The sequence below is a fragment of the Bubalus bubalis genome, chromosome 20 (genome assembly GCF_019923935.1).
Source record: "Bubalus bubalis isolate 160015118507 breed Murrah chromosome 20, NDDB_SH_1, whole genome shotgun sequence".
Classification (NCBI taxonomy): Eukaryota; Metazoa; Chordata; class Mammalia; order Artiodactyla; family Bovidae; genus Bubalus; species Bubalus bubalis.
The window spans coordinates 22,840,101-22,853,068 of record NC_059176.1 but is presented as its reverse complement, the minus strand read 5'-3'; the positions used below and the strand labels follow the sequence as shown (position 1 = coordinate 22,853,068).

The following is a 12,968-nucleotide window of genomic DNA, read 5'->3' as shown; positions in this document are numbered from 1 at the left end:
ATCAGGGTCGTTTCCAGTGAGTTGGATGATCACATCAATGAATAAAGTTCATAAGTTCAAATTACTGGAACTGGAGGTCATTGATAAGGATAGGACAAAGTTTAGTGAAGACTGCCTGGAAAATCCCATGGACGGAGGAGCCTGGTAGGCTGTAGTCCATGGAGTCGCTAAGAGTCAGACACGAGTGAGCAACTTCTCTTTCACTTTTCACTTTCGTGCATTGGAGAAGGAAATGGCAACCCACTCCAGTGTTCTTGTCTGGAGAATCCCAGGGACAGTGGAGCCTGGTGGGCTTCCGTCTGTGGGGTCGCACAGAGTCAGACACGACTGAAGTGACTTAGCAGCAGCAGCAGATGGATCAATACTGACTCCCTATGGAGTAAATATTATGATTTAAAAAGAGTATTTGCCATTTGTACAAAAGGAAAACATACAACTTTTAAAAGTTTGAATTGATGATAGGAAAAGAAGTGGTGGAATAAAAGTTGTTTCTGCCCTGAATGACAGAGCTCTAGTATGTCCTCTTATCTTGGAAAGAAGCTATCTCTGTCCAACTCATGATCATGCACTATGAGAAACTTGCCAATCTACCTAATGATAAAACTACTTACTACTCAATCTTGCTCATCACTACTCGTCCAAATACATTAGTTTTCAAATGTACTAAAGGGAACCCATATGAGCTAATATGAATAGGCTTGAGAGTGTCATTTAGAGAATTTGATTGCTTCATGGAGGAAGGCCATATTCCATTTACCCTATTGGCTCCAACTGAAGCTGTTTTAGTACAAAAGGAAAATTTTAAAATGAAAATAAGACTTCATATAGCTAGTCAGGCATATTTTGAGGGAGTGATCAAAATAGACCTGCATTTTTAAAAAGATAGCATAGGAGATTTGAACAGAATGAACAAGGACAAAATTCTAGTGATCTGGAAGAACAAAAGGAGAAAATGAAGAATTGGAGTGAACTGCTAGACAAAACCTAGTGTGTGAAAACAGGAGTAACTTTTAGAAATGAAAGGAGTAGATGTAAGGGAAACCATATTCAAAAGAGTAACAGGCAAAAACTCACCTGAACCAAGGGTCGACAGAGGATGAGGTGGTTGGATGGCCTCACCGACTCAATGGACATGAGTTTGAGTAAACTCTGGGAGTCGGTGATAGACAGGGAGGCCTGGCGTGCTGCAGTCCATGGGGTCACAGAGTCAGACACGACTGAGCGGCTGAACTGAACACTTGAACCAAAGAAAAACTCAAGTTATCAAAATGAAAGCACATCACAAGGATGGGGTAGAATAAATGTTTTATTACTTATATAAATTTATATACATATGTTGAATGTATAGATATATCTGGCTAAAATATCTGTACTCAGTTGGGGAAGAGAAAATGTTAACACCTTTCCAGTATAGAAGTGATGGTTTGTAAAGGAAAGAGCATCATGATGTCACTTGTGTACTTTTCCAGTTTTCCAGCTTAGTGCGGAGGGAAAGGGTCCTAACACTCATGGGAATTTGGTTTCCTAGAAATGGACCATCTTTCTTTTTTTTTTTTTTTTGTAATGTATTTATCTCTCATGTTTGTAATTATATAAATACTGAAGTTACTGTGATTATGGAATGTGGTAAGCTTCCAATCTTTCATATTGGAAAGCCAGGGTGCCCAAGTGGAAACCTAAATATTTCTGTAGGAAGTTTGCCTTTATTCATTATTTTTTTTTATTACAGCCTTTTTTGGTGAAGTGATTTATTTACATGTTTTTTTTTTAAAGTTTCTGTCCTATTAACTGTCTTGATGCCTAACTGAGGGCATTCAGAACTGATAATCAGTAGGCTTTTCTATTTAATGCTGGAGGAACAAGCTGCTTATGATGACCCAACAGAGACATGAGGAAGGTTTGTGAAAGGGGTGTATTCATCCTGCTCTAATCCTTGTTTTCAGAAAGACAGTGCCTTTAAGTGTTCTCTAATTAGTGAATAGATATGGTTGTAAATTCTTGTAGACACCTCTTTTGTAGGACAGAGATGGATGCCTGGCTTGTTTAAATCTTTGTTTTACTTTTAAGTGAAATTTTGATATTGAACATTTGACAATGGAGAATAGGAAAAGTAACTTTATACATATAATTATTCCTTTTTTATTAGTATGCTCCATTGTGATCTTTCTTTTTTAACATCATCACAATTAGAAACTTGAATATCATATGAGATGATCACGGCAAAATAAAAGCAGGGTTTTCTGTTTTGTCTTCCTGCTTGGTTGTTTGCTTTGCTGATCTTTGTGTACATAAAATAATGTTTACTGCTATGAATTAAATTCTTTTGGGTTTGGTGAAATTGCTTCTACCCGTCACCTAGGAAATGTAAGCGAGGGAACGAGACACTGATATTTAGGCATACCAAGAGGAAATATATTTCTTCAGTGAACTGAATATAAAACACGATCAGTGAAAACACCTGGAAATCAAAAAGAACAGATTTTAGTTATGCTTCTCCTTTTCAAAGAACTTAAGTACTTAGCTATTATTGTTAGTACTGGAGAAGTAAGTTGGCACTGTCATTTGAAATATGATAAATAAAAGCCTGTCGAATGTCTGCTTCTACTTTTAGCACTTGTCTGATTCCTTCTCCAGGAATTGCATCATGGAAACTACCTAAGAATTAATGGGAGTCAAATATACAGCCTTATTTGTTGTAATAAATGTATTCTCTATCACTGTGTAATGATAAAGCCATAGTTATTGAAACTACCAAAGTTATTGAAACAGAGGGATAGGAGCTTTTTGCCTTTATCACCTGTATTATTAATTGGAGATAATTACTGCAGAGCAGCTGGCTGTTGGTTTTAGGGAGCATCAATTGTTCTTCTCACCCAGCTGTTGGCTAATAAGGATAGTCAACACATCTGTTTCAACAGCTGGTAATTAACAAAAGCCTAATTGCTGCAACTCTTTTAACATCCAATCTGTGAAAAAGAAGGGATGTAGAGGAATATTATTTACTTTGTGCTTTGCACTCTCTGAGACCAGTTTCTCTTTTCTCTCTCCCTCCACTTTTTTCCCCTTACTTTGAACACCACTGCCTTTGTATGAAGCATTGAATGGCAGGAGAACACAATATGGTAATCCAGAGCTTAACTTTTTCAGATCTTTGTTGGTGTTTCTTATTGCAACATTTCTTTGCTAACTTGCAAGATAAAATGGATCAAAAGCATTTTGAGTAGTTCCATACAACAGTTAAAATCCGCAGCAGCGTGCCCTGGGCTGTGTTGCTGTTGTCTGCAGCATCCAAAAGGAAACAGGGAATTCTCTTTTCTTATGCTTTTCACATGCTTAAACACAACTCCCAAATAATTCCACATTCATTTACAGAATTTTTGTTTAAATTCATGTTTTTATTGATTAACACAAGTGAAGTCCAGTTTAGTGATTTCTCTTCCTTTGTCATTTCTTAACAACTTTAGTTGCTGTGTTTAATGCCTGTATGTTAACTTAAAGTATTTAAGAAAACTTTTAATTTATATATGAAATCTTACTTCATCTGTTTTTCTTTAAAATGTGTTTGGTCTTTTAAAAACTTTGCCTTTAATTCAGATAACTTCAGTTATTTCTTGTTGAGTTTTAAGATGAACTGGAAATTTACTGGCTTAGTGATAGAGATCTGAGTAAAATGGTTTCACAAATGAAAGACTTATAAATTTAGCGTTTCTTTTATTTGAAAATTTTTAGTACTCTATGAACTATTTCAGTAAAAATATATTCCATATAACCTCAGTTATAAAGCTTTATATTTGTATTATCATTGTAATTTTTGCTAGTTATAGATTAATGTTTACATATTTTTAAATTTGCTTTTCTCATATCTTAAAATTTTCCATGTGAAGTGTAGCTTATTAACTTGTTTTCCTTTGTAAGAATATATTTTTCAGTTATCATGGCTGATTTTTTCAATAGGCTTTTCCATAGTCTTATGTTTTCTTTATAGTCTATATATGTGTAAACTTTGTAATGAATAAAGTTTTTATTTTTAATAATTAGAGATTACATAATCATACTGATTTTCCTTTTAACTTAATGTTAAGGTTAATCTGATAGACAGTGATCATGGTACTTATTTGAGTATCAGAAAATTCCTTAGCTAAAATGTTGCTCAAGTTCCCTTGGTTAAACTCACTTCACCGACTTTTCAGTTGGCAGTATTTCTATGCAGGCAGTTCTTTAATTGTCATTAGGTATGTTGGAAGGTATAGAAGAAATTCTATCTAAGTGCTTGCCATGGACTGAATTGCAGATTGCATAATTTCAAAATTTTTTGCTGGCAAGACAAGTTTAAGTTTAGTTCAACAGGTGTTCAGGTGGTGAAGTGTATTATAGACATAGTGAAAAAACATACATGATCCTGAACAAATAAACAAAATACTGCTGACTAAAATTCTAACTAAGTAGAAGAACAGCGGCATGTAGAAAAGTGTTTACGACTCATCTATAAAGGAGGAGAACACTGTCATTTTGGGAAATGTTTGCTTCTTGAGTTTAAATAAGAATTTAATTTTCTCTGTGTGCTCATGTTCTTAGGTAGTACCAGAGAGAGCAAGCTTAGAGAAAGGAATGTATCATGCCATGAAAAAGGAGAATGGACGTTTTGGAGGGAACTCACATTCCAGCTGATGCTTTAAGTGTTTCCTTGCATATAGATTTTTTTCCAGAGAAAATAACTTCAAGAACAAGTGGTGTGATAGACAGGAAATCAATAATTTAATGGATATTCTCTGAAGACTGTGACTACTGCTTGATTAACCTGTTTTCTAAAAAAGCAAATCTCATTTAATGATGAATAGATTTCTTAGTGAAGCCAGTGAGGTGGTCAGTGGTTTTATATGTATCAGTATAAATGACTTTCAGAGGTATGGTCAAGAAGTCCTGGGAGCCAGATATCTAATGGGATCTAACTGGCAACAAATTTAAGGTCAAGGTAGTATCTTCTAAGAGTTCATTCAGTGGAAAAGATAGAGCCTCCATAGTCTGAATTCATGGACAAATGCTTCAAAATAAATATGTTGAATTACTTATGGCTTTAAAATTGAATATCATACACTAAAATTAAAAATACAAAAAGAATAACTTTAAATGACAGTGAACAGAAAAAGAGAGAAATTGGAGTAAACTATGTTCTTTATTGTCATCCCAATAGGATATAATGGCTTCTTTAAAGTTGGAGAAGAGGTTGGCAAAGTAGTTAATGCATAAACTCAGCATTGTTTATTGAATAGGTAGTTAAGAATTCTGTACTCAAATTCTGGTTCTGACACTAACCTTTATTTATAACCTTAAAAACTGAGAGAGTTTAAGTAAATAATTTCCTAACAAGCAGTTCTTTCACCCCAAGAAATTTTTTTTCCAGAAGGATTCACATTGTTAAGTGTGGTTAGGGGAATGTTTCAATTTCTGCTTTTCAACATTTTATCAATTAAATAATAATTTATATATACTTTTCCCTTTAAAATAAGTGAGACTATGATAATTTCTATTTGTTTAATTAGAGTATGTGGCAGTTACTGGAGATCAGACATGACAAGCTTATGACACAATTTATCACTCAACTAGCAGCTAGCATGAACTATGAACATGAACCATGCTAGCTGCTATAGTGATTGACCATTAATCTGTTTTAAATAGCTTTCATTCTTATAATGTGTTCATTGTAGAACAGAGAAGCTGTTGTTTTTAAACAGAAAGCAAAAAAAAGATACTAATGATGATACAGTAGTTAATATACAGCTTAAAAGTGATGATATTAGAAATACTGTTAGGATGACTATGTTCAAAATTTTACTTTATGTTTCAGGTATTTGGATTTTAGACTAGACCTCCACACAGCGGGCTGTTCACAGAGAAGGGCTTGCAGATGGTGATTTGAAACTTTCTCTTGTATCTTTTCTAATCAATAAAATTCAAAAAAATTATTAAATTATTAAAATAATTAAGTCTAGTTAATGTACCAAATCTGAGAATTCCAAATATTAAATTATAAAAATAGTTTGGTCTATTTTTGATGGCATAATACATGTTAAATTTCAGTATAGGCTTTTTCTTCCTGAAGGGTAACAAAAACATACTATGGGGACCCTTCTGCTTCCAACCTGCTAGGTTCTGGACAAAATCTAATTCATGCATTGCTAGACTTACAAAAAAATAGAGGAAATTTTCCAAAGATTTTACTTTACCAAAAAAATGAGAGTTGAACCAGAAACATTCCCCTCTCCAAAAATAGGCAAATCAATGGTCCCCAGAAGTACCAGAGGCAGACACCTATAGAAGTACTTTGATCTTCACTTGGGATCCCCATCTGAGCCAGAAACAATATTAATCTAGACTTCTTGAACTTTATCTAGGAATTGTCTCCTCTGACTCCCTAATGAAACAGACACAAGTTCTCCTCAGAGAAAGATATCACCAATTTAGTCCAACATAATTCCCATAAATTACACTAATCTCATACACTAGTAAAGTAATACTCAAAATTCTCCAAGTCAGGCTTCAGCAATACATGAACCGTGAACTTCCAGATGTTCAAGCTGGTTTTAGAAAAGGCAGAGGAACCAGAGATCAAATTGCCAACATTCGCTGGATCATGGAAAAAGCAAGAGAGTTCCAGAAAAACATCTATTTCTGCTTTATGGACTATGCCAAAGCCTTTGACTGTGTGGATCACAATAAACTGTGGAAAATTCTTCAAGAGATGGGAATCCCAGACCATCTGACCTGCCTCTTGAGAAACCTATATGCAGGTCAGGAAGCAACAGTTAGAACTGGACATGGAACAACAGACTGGTTCCAAATAGGAAAAGGAGTATGTCAAGGCTGTCTATTGTCACCCTGTTTATTTAACTTATATGCAGAGTACATCATGAGAAATGCTGGGCTGGAAAAAGCACAAGCTGGAATCAAGATTGCCGGGAGAAATATCAATAACCTCAGATATGCAGATGACACCACCCTTATGGCAGCAAGTGAAGAGGAACTAAAAAGCCTCTTGATGAAAGTAAAAGAGGAGAGTGAAAAAGTTGGCTTAAAGCCCAACATTCAGAAAACTAAGATCATGGCATCTGGTCCCAACACTTCATGGGAAATAAATGGGGAAACAGTGGAAACAGTGTCAGACTTTATTTTTCTGGGCTCCAAAATCACTGCAGATGGTGATTGCAGCCATGAAATTAAAAGACGCTTACTCCTTGGAAGGAAAGTTATGACCAACCTAGATAGCATATTCAAAAGCAGAGACATTACTTTGCCAACAAAGGACCATCTAGTCAAGGCTATGGTTTTTCCAGTGGTCATGTATGGATGTGAGAGTTGGACTGTGAAGAAAGCTGAGTGCTGAAGAATTGATGCTTTTAAAATGTGGTGTTGGAGAAGACCCTTGAGAGTCCCTTGGACTGCAAGGAGATCCAACTAGTCCATTCTAAAGGAGATCAGTCCTAGGTGTTCTTTGAAAGGAGTAATGCTAAAGCTGAAACTCCAGTACTTTGGCCACTTCACGTGAAGAGTTGACTCATTGGAAAAGACTCTGATGCTGGGAGGGATTGGGGGCAGGAGGAGAAGGGGACAACAGAGGATGAGATGGCTGGATGGCATCACTGACTCGATGAAAGTGAGTCTGAGTGAACTCCGGGAGTTGGTGATGGACAGGGAGGCCTGGCGTGCTGCGATTCATGGGGCCGCAAAGAGTCGGACACGACTGAACAACTGAACTGAACTGAACTGAACTTTCTGGAAAATATGAATTCACAACTAATTTGATTTAGTCATTTTCAGTCTTGTATTAAAGAAACTTCCAAGAGCTGTGTTTAAGTAGAAGGAATGTGATTCTGTAAGCAACTTCCCAAAGAGGAAGGAATGAAATACAAAAAAGTGACAAATATAAATATACATTTACTCAAGAAAATAATAATAATGTTTTGGGGGAATTAAACCTAACTAAGATGAATTATAATACATTTTAAAAACAGTAATAAATAAATTGGAATGAAAGTAAAAAGGGTTAAAGGGTTATAGGTCCTCTCATTGTCCAGGAGGATTAATGTTATATTTATGCTAAATCAAATTGAATCTTGTAATTTCTGGGATAATCATTAAAAGAATGTGAAAGAATTATTACATTAAATGAAAAGGGGGAAATGGGATAATAAAAGAACCCAAAATATAACAAGAAAAGATGATTTTAAAATAAAAATGTAGCAGAGCTAACAGGCCAAATAGAAATCACAAGATAAGAATATATGGAAGTGTTAATCACTCAGTGTGTCTGACTCTTTGCAATCCCATGAACTGTAGCCCATCAAGCTCCTCTGTCCATGGGATTCTCCAGACAAGAATACTGAAATGGGATGCCATTCCCTTTTCCAGGAGCTTTTCCCGACCCAGGAATCAAACTTCAGTCTCCCTGTTTGCAGACAGATTCTTTATGATCTGAGCCACCAGCAAATAAGAATATATACTTAAGCCCAAATCTAGTAGTAATTACATTAATTGTAAAGAGATCAAATGTCCTAATTAAAAGACAAAGATTTTTAGACTGAAAAAAATACCGGCAAACCTCATTTTATCATATGTTGCTTTATTGTGCTTCTCAGTGAGTTTTCTTACAAGAGGTTTGTGGCAACCTTTTGTCAAGCAAGTCTTCAGTACAGTTCTTCCAACAACATTTGGTCACTGTGTGTCTCTGTCACAGTTTAATAATTCTCACTATTTCAAACTTTTTCATTTTCTTTATTATGGTTATCTGTGATCAGGGATCTCTGATATTACTATTACAAAAGGATTATGACTCACTAAGGGTTCATATGATGATTAACATTTTTTAGCAATAAAGTATTTTTAATTAAGATAAGCACATTGATTTTATAGACATAATGCTATTGCACACTTAATAGACTACACTCTAGTATAAACATAGCACATACATTCTGGAAAGCTAGAAAATTCATGTCACTCAGTTCATTGCAGTCTTGGTTTTATTCCGGCGCTCTGGAACTGAACTTGCAATACCTGAGTTCTGCCTTTATGCTGATTCCAGTAGTCACATCTAAACCTAGGCATGTAAAAAAGATTGACATTAACAGGATATAAAAAAGATATGCCATGCAAACACTAATAAAAAGAATGCTATTAAAACTCTATTGACATCAGGGAAAATAGAATTTGAAGCTGCAAGGTTTTTCATTTGTCTTGCTTTGTATACAATAGGTGACATCCTAGCTCACTGACAAGGTGGCTCCTGTCACGCGCAGTGTTCCTGTGCCAGCACAGGGTCACCATACAGCCATTAACTCCTTTTTTCCTTTCTATCGTTATGTGTCCTGGCAAATCTGTTCTAGAACACTGTGAATTTCAGGTGTTTTGTTTCATTGCACCCAGAAACATGTTCGTCTAGACAGGGCAACATTTTCTTTCTTCATTTCCCCAGGTATCTGACAGCATTAGCCAAAAGCTTATAAAGACCAAGAAATATTTTAGGTTCTATGTATCTGGCTTTCCAGATACATAGTTGGCAAACAATAGCCTTTGGACAGGCTCCTTTTTTTTTGTAAATAAAGATTTTTTTTTAATACAGCCATGCTCATTGAAACATGTAAATTATCATATGTGAAACAAATAGCCAGTCCAGGTTCGATGCATGATACAGGGTGCTCGGGGCTGGTGCACTGGGATGACCCAGAGGGATGGGATGGAGAGGGAGGTGGGAGGGGGGTTCGGGATGGGGAACACATGTACACCCATGGTGGATTCATGTTAATGTATGGCAAAACCAATACAATATTGTAAAGTAAAAATAATAAATAAAAACAAAAAAATACAGCCATGCTTGTTCATTTATATATTGTCTATGGCAGCTTTCACTCTCCAACAATAATTGAGTAGTTGCAACACAATCTTTACAGTTCACATTTTTAAATGTTTAAGAACTGTAGTTCTTAACAACCATTCTCTTGATGGCCACATGGCTTGAACTTGTACTTTAAGCCCAATTCCTTCTCACCTTATTGACCTGTTACTTTATACAATGCTATTCCTTACTGACATAGTTCTTTCCACAGTAACTTCACATCAAAAGTTCAACAGTTGTTATTGAGCAGTTTATATATTTATTCACTTTGATATGGCTATATTGTATGGGAATTTATTTTATCATTGTATCATAATCCTGTGAGATGTGGTATTATGCTTATTTTACCAAAAAGAAAATAGAGGTTCACAGGCTGTAACTTACTCATTCATAGCACTAATTACAGCAAGTGAATCCCAAGTTTATTCTTACTCAATGTGCTGTGCTCTCTTTCTGGTGTACTTCTCTCTACTCTTCCTTTCTCGGCTTTGTGGTTTCTTCTCACTGCTCATAGATCACTCTCTGCCTGCGTATATTTTTATTTCTGCTTCCATTTCAAACCATAGATCACTAGACAGTGCATTAAGACTGCTTTTGAGTCTAGATGCTGATAATGCTTGGTCTAAGAAATTTGACATGAGGACAAAAGATAGCCTCTGAGGACAAAAGATAGCCTCTGAGGAATAACCTTTGAAAGAGCAATGCACTCCAGTAATATACTGCTGTAATCCCAGTCTTCTTATCAAGGGGAGATGTAATTAAAATCAGTCATTTGTATCTTTCTAATATAGTAGCTTCTAATTTTTTAGATATCCTTTTGCAGTGTTTCTTTATGAGCTTCTTAATAAGCTTCTGAGCTTAAAGAGTCAAATACTGGAATGGTTATACTCATATATAAATGAGCAAACATAAATTGCTCATTTATGTTTGAGCAATTGTGCAATCAGACATATTGTTTGAAAATCTCTAATTAGGTACCTTACAGATGTGTTTAATAACATAGCACAGTCCATATTATTTGTGCTTACTCTGTAAAATACTTATATTAAAACAGATAACATATATACTAATTGCTTGTTTAAAAAGGCAATATTTTCTGAATAGTTTTATGCTAGTTCAAACTTCTAACCAGCCATGAAACCTTAAACAGTTCCCAAATGTTTCTCTAAACATATTGTATAATGTTAACAACAATTTCCTCACCTATAAAAGTAGAGGACTATATTACCTCTGAAATCCTTTTCAGGATTTGGTTCTATGATTTGATTTGTACTGTATATTTCTTTCTTTAGTAGATATCATACATAAGATCAGATGCCTCTGTTCTCCGTTTATGGAGATTTCCGTTTTATGATCTTGGAGCTACCAAAGAAAGGTTTAACTGTATCAGACTATTACTATTTAAAACACATTCAAAACCAAACATAACAAGATTTTAAGGTAAGATAAAAGTGGTTTCTCCACAATATCCATACAAATAGTGTTCACTGATGTGAATAGTGTAGGCTTTTCTTTGTGATTCTACATTACTAACTCTAAGGAAATAATGTAGTTGATTTTGAAGAGTAGCATTAATAGTACAAATGGTGGTCTTGTTTAGATGGTATTGCTCAAGATAGATACAGTTTAATGAGATACTTTTAAGGTTAACCTAACTTTAATTACGGATAAGGCAATGGCACCCCACTCCAGTACCCCTGCCTGGAAAATCCCATGGACGGAGGAGCCTGGTGGGCTTCAGTCCATGGGGTTGCGAAGAGTAGGACATGACTGAGCAACTTCACTTCACTTTTCACTTTCATGCATTGGAGAAGGAAATGGCAACCCACTCCAGTGTTCTTGCCTGGAGAATCCCAGGGACGGGGGAGCCTGGTGGGCTGCCGTCTATGGGGTCACAGGGAGTCGGACATGACTGAAGTTGCTTAGCAGCAACATTAATTAACCAACATGTTTTCACTTAAGATAAATAAGTTCTGGAGAAGTACTAATGTACGGAATAGTAACAATACCGTATTATGTATTTGAAAGTTGCTAGGAGAGTAAATCTTAAAACTTCTCGTCACAGGAAAAAAAAATGTAATCATGTGAGGTGATGGATGTTAACTTACTGTGGTATTTATTTTGCAGTATGTATATATAGGACTTCCCTCATAACTCAATTGGTAAAAAAATCTGCCTGCAGTGCAGGAGTCCCGGGTTTGATTCCTGGGTTGGAAAGATCCCCTGGAGAAGGAAATGGCAACCCACTCCAGTATTCTTGCCTGGAGAATCCCACGGGCAGAGGAGCCTGGTGGGCTGCAGTCCATGGGGTCGCAAGAGTTGGACACAACTGAGCGACTAAACCACCACCATGTGTGTATATATATATAAAATCATGATGTTGTACACCTAAAATTAATATAATGTTATATGTCAGTTATAACTTTAAAACCTGGAAACAAAGAGAAAAGATACCCCACACACAGCCCAGAATGCTAGTATGTTGAGGTTTAAGGGAGAAATATATATTTTGTTCCAAATAGGCTTGAATATGTGCTTGAGTTCTGTCAGTCACTAGCTCTGTTACATTTACAAGTTGATTAATGTTCATGGACCTCAATTTAATCATCTGTAAAATAAGGATACTGGGAATTACCTCACTGATGTGTGAATATAGTTGTTGTTGTTCAGTCGCTGAGTCACGTCTGACTCTTTGCGACCCCATGAACTGCAGCACACCAGGTTTCCCTGTCCTTCACTCACTCCTGGAGCTTGCTCAAACTCATGTCCATTGAGTCAGTGATGCCATCCAAACATCTCATCTTCTTTTACCCCCTTCTCCTCTTGCCCTCAATTTTCCCACCATCAGGGTCTTTTCCAATGAGCCGGCTCTTCACATCAGGTGACCAAAGTATTGCAGCTTCAGCTTCAGCTTCAGCATCAGTCCTTACAATGAATATTCAGGGTCGATGTCCTTTAGAATTGACTGGTTTGATCTCCTTGCTGTCCAGGGACTCTCAAGAGAATCTTCTCAAGAACCACAATTCAGAAGCCTCAGTTTGGCACTCAGTCTTCTTTATGGTCCACCTCTTACATCTGTACC

At 36.0% G+C, this 12,968-nt stretch overlaps 1 protein-coding gene and 1 long non-coding RNA gene across 8 annotated transcripts in view; both read left to right on the top strand.

Moving 5' to 3' along the window:
- The window catches only part of MIPOL1 (mirror-image polydactyly 1), a 332,144-nt gene that overhangs the window by 191,748 nt on the left and 127,428 nt on the right, over positions 1-12,968 (top strand). The gene's annotated exons all lie outside the window — the stretch shown is intronic.
- Positions 235-5,467, top strand: LOC123330695. The gene is made up of 2 exons (XR_006546750.2): positions 235-3,122; positions 4,576-5,467. It is a non-coding gene; the product is annotated as an uncharacterized LOC123330695 (long non-coding RNA).